General features: G+C 37.6%; 1 protein-coding gene across 1 annotated transcript in view; it reads right to left on the bottom strand.

Annotated features, from left to right (window-relative positions):
- The window catches only part of IQUB (IQ motif and ubiquitin domain containing), a 729,710-nt gene extending 728,437 nt beyond the window's left edge, over window positions 1-1,273 (bottom strand). Inside the window, exon 1 of the mRNA XM_044088765.1 lies at window positions 920-1,273. The gene's annotated coding sequence lies outside the window, so the exon portion shown is untranslated. The remainder of the gene's footprint in view (window positions 1-919) is intronic.
- Between the last annotated feature and the right edge of the window lie 6,123 nt (window positions 1,274-7,396).

Here is a 7,396-nt window from a genome sequence, read left to right on the forward strand (position 1 = left end):
TCCAGTTGATACTGAATCTTTGTAATTTATCAGCCTGACCATGCATATCTAGCATATTCTAGTGGGTATATACTTTAGCGCCAGCAGTGCGAAGACGTGGTAGGGGTTTAACGGAAAAGTACCATATATATATATATATATATATATAGCTGTAGCTATACATATATATAAGTATACACACACAAGATTATGTCAATTGTTTGAACTGTCAGAAGTTCAAGCACAAATAAAAAAGACTGAATCTAAAAGATTTGAAAAACCAAAAGCAAAACTTTTTTTTTCAGGGAGGCAAGACCCCTGCAATTTATATATTCTAATTCTAAGACTGTACTATAATGAGAAAAATGTAAATTTCCAGTCCTAGTTGTATGTTGAACTCACGTCCAAATACTGGCAATGTTCGAAAAGTCAGTTTTCTAATTGTTTTGCCAGTATTTCAAGTATTCAAACTTTTGACAGTTCAAGCGCTTGAAAGTAATCCTGAAAATAATCCGTAGATTATACATCTATACATATATAGATAGACACATAGACAGACACAGTTACACAAGATAGTAAAAACAGCACATCATGCTGCAGATGGACATGTAGCTCTCAATCTCTTACTGCTAGGATCATGGACAAATCAAGACATAATCAGGAACATTCAGTGAGACTTTTAAAAATATTAGTATTATTAACTTGAGATGACAGAAAAAAACACAATATGAATTAATAGTTTTTTTTAAGTAAAAATGTATATCTTGTTTTGTCAGTATTTATTAAATGTAGCCACCGCATTTTCACCAAAAAAAAAACATCAGTCTTAGGGGATAGTAGGAGGGGCAGAGCAAAATTCTGAGCCAAAATCAGGGACAGTTGGGAGGATAACTGCATTGATTTTACTAAATACTGACAGGCAGACAAATCATCATCTCACCTATTTTTCCTGATAAGTCATCAATTATCCAGTCTGTTTAACCGGGAAACCTTTATCAGAAGTGGGCTCGTCTTTCAAGGGATGCATGATCTGCGGGGAAAATTCATCATCTTTGTTCCTCGCTAAACTCTCTCAAAACGTCCCTACAAATTCCTAAGAGAGGAAGAAAAGTGCAACTGCTCAAAGGCAGAGTCGACCTGCCTTGTTGTTCTCCGACACTATTTTTTTAGCAGTTTGCGTTACATTGTAGAAATAAAAGGCTACAACTTCTGTACCCTCATCCTTCACTACAACCTTCCACTTAAACTGTAAACCATTCAGTCTCTAGGGCATATGTTGTTGTACTTCACTGCATAGCAACCGTCATCACGTGACCGGAAAAACATGGATTGGCGCTTCAGCTGGTAAAACAGATTGGGGGGGGCACTATGCCAATTAGAAAAGTAGTCCCAGACTTCGAACCGAGAATCTAGCATTGCAAAAGTTTCCTCCCATTTTTTGACATCACGTTTTAGGTCAAAGGCAGTCCCGCCCATAGCAGCAAGCTACCATTGTGGGCGTGGCAGTGGTACACCGGTTAGCGATAAGGTGCCACAGCAAGAAGTTCTCCAGTTCTGTTCTAGGCTGGGGTACCTTCTCTGCGAGGTCTGCGTCATGCACACACTGTGTACGCTTTGCTTTTTTGTGGGTTTCCTCCCCTATTCCAAAGCTATGTGTCTGAAGCGTTTCTTCCCAGGCCTCCGCTGAAAATGGGCTCTGTCCCAGCACAACATTCCTGGTAAATAAATAAAATCGTTCTATTTCCATGTGAAAAAAGCCCTCTTATTCTTAATTCGGCACTAGGGTGCCTTCAAATTTTACACAGAGTTATGTATACAGTCTGATTTATGTGTCATGTATCTGTATACATGTATATACACACACACATTTTTTTTCTTAATGAATGATTGCCGAAGCTAACCCTTAACCTTGCAGGTTAAAGTAACTCAGCAGGGGCAGCAAAGTTGTATTAACTTTAATATAAATCATGCACTATTTCATTCCTTAAACACTGAATGGAAGAATACATGAAATGTGCTCGTTTGCGGTATTTACCGGCATTTGAAGCGCAAAGCTTTTCCAGCCGCACTCAGCAAACAGGCAGAGCCCATAAGCAGTCTTTCAGACAACTTTTTTACATCACTAACTCTGGGCAAACCTGAGGGGACCAACAAAGGAAAATCGGACTTTATGTAATTCACTTAAAAGGTCAACGGGCAGCAGGATTTGCACCGGTATGCATTTTTGAATGATAAACTGTACGATGATGGTGCTGTTTCTTGCAGCGCATTCCGGGAAACATAGTTGCCTTCGGATGGTAATGATTTTTAAAATAACTGAGTGAGAAATAACAGTTCAGGAAGTTTAGCCTTCCTGAGAAATAGGGTTCCCACCCGTCCCTCTTTGCAAGGGACAGTCCCGCTTTGGGCAGTTGTGTCCTGCAAAAAAAAAACTAAAAAATAGCAAATGTCCTGAGATTTTAAGACAAAATATATTTCTTAAGTTTTCTGTAATAGTTGCATAAAACAGTTATTCTGTATCTGAAACACATAAATATTATTTGAAATAGCATAAACAACTCAAATGCTGCAAAAACGAACATTTATTTTGGCAAAAAAAAGTGGTGCTGCGGTAGGGTTGTCACCTCACAATTAGACGTTGCCCGTTCGATTCTTAGTTAGAGCGTCTTCTGTGAGGCGACATACGGGCCTTCCTTCCTTGAAGGTTGCGGGTTATGCCCGGTAAACCTGCTCATAAAAATCTACTACCAATCATAACCGGACCGGTGTTCCGCTGTGGCGAAGCCGAAAAACGCAATTTTTTGGCAAAAAAGCGAAGTTCTGACCTGTGCACCGGCCATTGTATGTTTTGTCCTGCAAAATCTCACATTTCTACAAAAAATGTCCCACTTTGGGCATTTGAAAAGGTGGCAACCCTACGTGAGAAACGAATAAACATACTAACTGAAGCAAATACGACTGATTGGCAGAAAAAATGCTATAAAGGAAATGAAGGCTGAGGTTATTTTTTTTGGAAAAGACAGGCCAAGTATAATGAAACTATGTTAATGAAAGTGCACGATGAGAAAGGGAATACTGTTAGTGAGCAAAGGGTATACTGGGAAATATTTATTTGTGATAACTCTGTGTGTACAAGGACATGAAAGGTGAAAATTAGGAGGGTAAAAAAATCACTGCCCTTACAAAAATAACTTAAGTACGGCGGTTACCACTAATGAAATTCATAATAATGTAAGGCTTAGGATAGGGAGAGGAATCAGTGCTATGTGAGTAGATTATCGATTATGCATTTTATAGGGAATCAGTGTTATGTGAGGGAGTATTGATTATGTATTTTACAGGGCAATGTGTAATGGTGAATTGGGTTGTTTTCCTAAAGGTATAAATGGGTTAGTGAAGGCATAGAGCCTGAAAATGTTTGTAGTTAATGTAGAAAATAGGCAATGAAAAAGTGATTGGATAAGATCAGGATGACTATTTTGCAAGTAATGTTTAATGATGCTGTGAAACGTGTTAAGTGATGGTATATATGGATAAAGGGACGTGGCAGTGGGGTAATGTTGGTAATAAGGAAGTTGTAGATGAAATTATGTAAAACAATAAAGAAGGTTACCAGATTTAATACAGTCTTCAAAGGCTTACAACAATATAGATGACAGACAGTTATAAGATCTATGGTATTCCTGAAAAGTTAGGGTAACATATGAAAAGGCAATGACTAGAATATTGGTAAATTGTTAGCTTATCAGGGAAAATGATGTTGAGGGGATTTTGTCAGGGTTGTCTAATGAGTGCAGTATTGTCTGCTTACAATAAATGTCAAAGATCAGAAAGAAATAGTTATGAAGCTGCTCAAACACCAATTAATGATTATCTACACAGATTATACTGTAATAATTAAGAATAAGGTGTGGGTTGGTGTTATGAAGCATCTGTGTAATATTTTGGAAAAGGCACTCTTGAAATTAAATTAAGAGAAAAATAAAGGCTTGAAGGAAATGAAGATAGGGGATATATATTTCAAAAGAATGGCGGTTGATATACTAGGTATTAAACTTTGGAGACAGACATAATACTAGGGCAGTAGAAAATGTTAGTTCAACAGGCAAGGGAAAAAGTGTGTGTATGGAAGATGTGTGATTTATCTTTTCATAAAAAAGTATTCTTAGTTCACTCAGTGACATTTGGAAAATTAGGCTGTTAAGGTAGTGTGCTTATGGTGCCTAGTGGGTTAAAAATGTAATTATTAGAACCAACTTTTTATGTTATTTGGAGGTCTAAACTGAATCTGATAAAATAGTAGTAGTGCGTATCATTAAAGAGGGATAGGTGGTTTAGGATTAATAAATCATATTTTACAATAACTGCATTTATTTGAGTTTTTCAAAAATGTTTATAACAAAGAAACAAGCATTGTAGCAAGAATTTTGTGTATAAAATAAAGGGATATTTTGGAGGAATTACAATCTAAGAAAAAATAGAGATTGCAAGAAGGGAGGAAAAAGGGATAGATTCCTGTCACAGAGATTCCCCATGCTTTGGAACAAAATTCCAAATTACATCAGGCAGAGCCCCTCACTAACATTCTTCAAGAGAAACCTTGACGAGTGGATGGGTAACAGAAAATACACCCCTAGGATCACTCCGTTGGCTCTGCTTGACAGCGGATAAGTTAATTAATCAATGGGGTGGCGGAAGCTGACACACTCTGGCTAGGCTTATAAATGCCCTCGGGCAGATAGCCTAGTACCTACCTATGAACCTATATATGAGTAGAATGAATGAGTGAAATAAACATATGACAGAAGTAATGGAAAACAGAAAAGTTTGGTATGATAAAATAACGGAAAAATATGACAGAGTTGATCTGTGGGAAGGATTAAGTAAAGAAATTAAGGAGGCCATTGTAGCCAGAAAACAAGGCCTTTCTTTGGAGGCTGTTAATAAACTTACAGTTAAAGCAGATATGCAATATAAGTCAATACTGATAATGACAGCGTAGCTTCTCAATTTAACCGTCACTTCACAGAATCTATTCTCTCATTATCTAGCTATCCAACAATAACTCTAACTTCACCCCAACTATGGATAAAAATAACATACCCACCTTTACACTCTCATCTGTACCACCCTCCACAGTTAGAAAACTACTCTCTAAACTAAAACCCACCACTCTCACAGCAGATGGTCTACCCACTAATTTCCTAAAATTAGCTGCAGAGTTGCTAGCCTACCCTGTCTCAATTCTTATAAACTGCTCTGTACAAGAAGCTTACATCCCCCAACTATGGAAAGTGTCATATATTATTCCCCTTCACAAAGGCGGCAACTCCTATGAACTATCAAACTACCGCCCCATTTCTATCCTACCCCCCTTTCCAAGCTCCTGGGAAATGTAGTCACACCCAGGTAACGCACTTCTTAGCATCACATAATCTCCTTTCCCTCACACAACATGGCTTCCGCCCAAACCACAGTACAACTACTGCTCTTCTCTCCTTTACCAACCAGGCCTATCCCCCACACAGCATGACTCCGCCCAAACCACAGTACAACTACTGCTCTTCTCTCCTTTACCAACCAGGTTAACCAACTAAGAAACAACAACAACTTTGTATCAGCCATATTCTTAGATCTATCTAAAGCATTTGACATGGTCTCCCATAACCCACTCTTAGACACTTTATCCACCATGACTACTTCCTGGTTAAAAACTCTCTCTGATAGAAAACAGTCAAATGGCAAGGTATACTATCACCTCTAATACCAACTACTATAGGCGTCCCTCAAGGATCAATACTGGATCCTCTACTATTCACCATTTTCACTAACAAACTACATACCTCTACCCTGCATGCATCATTTATACAGTACGCAGATGACTCCACACTAATCTGCTCAGCCCCATCCATAACCACTCTTCAAAAGCTTACCCAAGAATCCTTCTGCTCCATGGAACAATGGATTACTGATATCCAACTTATTTTAAACCGCAACAAGACCAAATTACTCTTTTTTACCCCCAATAAAACCAAAATCACATCTTCACTTTGATGTCCATATCTCGCAAACCATTAAAAAGGTACATAAAAAATTAGGAACTTTATACAAACACAAGCAGTTCCTATCAGACCAAGCACGAATCTCCCTAGCCTAAACACACCTCTTGTCTACCCTAATGTATGCATCACCAATCCTAATTCATATCAGGAAAACAGACCTAAACAAACTAAAATCATGTTACAATAAAATTGCAAAATTCGCCAATAACTCCACTTTTAGAAGCCATTGCTGTCTTGCCCTAAAGGAACTACAGTGGCTAGAACTCCCTCAGCTAATTAGTTACCACCAACTAGTGCTCACCTTCAATATAATAAGGAACCCAGCCCTAAACCAACTACTAAACCAATATTCAGCAATTCGTCCTCTACGCTCATCCAACAAAACCCTGCTCTGCATATCCAAGGCCAACAATACTGCAGGGAAAGCTGTTTTCTCTCACACCATCGCTAGGGAATGGAATAACCTCCCCCAAAATATCTCCTCAGCACCATCTATCTCATTTTTCAAAAAGTTACTTAAGTCACACCTCTTGCAGTCATGGCTCTCTCTGTCCTTGCATCAAATGCACTGTGTGCAAAATTCTGTCTCTGTGTCTTGGGAATTCACCTCTATTCAACGCTCATAACAGTCCACAACACCTTCAATGAAACCAAGTAGAAGTGAACAAAAGTTTATTGTAATGCCAACAAACAAAGAATGGTTAAGCGCTTTCACTTGAATAAAACAAGCTTCCTCAGAACACCATAGCTTGCATCACAGTTGTTTAAATAACTTTTTTGGCGCCAAAATTCAGTTTGAAATTTTAAAGCTATACACACATCCTTGACCATTGTTCTCTATTCATAAAATATTAAATAATATTCATGTTATTTCTAAAAGCAATGTTACATATAATATGTGTTGATAAAGTGAACTAGTTAAAAAACTGGAAAAATGTTAACAAAAACATTTACATTTAGATCATATCAAAACATGTTCAAAAACATATAACAATATACCTAATAGATAGCTCATTTTAAGACCAATAGTGGTTTGACAGATACAGTGTCATTTAAACCTGGTATAGTGGAAGCATCCGTATATATTTGCCACCAAAATTCTTTATATAATAATAAATTATTAAAGTCACCCCCCTCTGTTATTGGTGTGCACAATGTCCACTATACCAAAATTAAAATAATGTTTGTCACATAGTTTGTTCTGAGCAACCTTAGCTTATATATAGTAGACCCTGGATGTCAGTATTGGTAGAACAAAACACACATTGAGTGATACAATCAAATACTGATGCCATTAAGGAGACATCTCACAAGATAAAATAATTTGCAAGATAATAGGCCCTGTATGCGAGTAT

This window comes from Protopterus annectens, chromosome 11.part0 (assembly GCF_019279795.1).
Source record: "Protopterus annectens isolate FY-2018-M chromosome 11.part0, PAN1.0, whole genome shotgun sequence".
Lineage (NCBI taxonomy): Eukaryota > Metazoa > Chordata > Ceratodontiformes > Protopteridae > Protopterus > Protopterus annectens.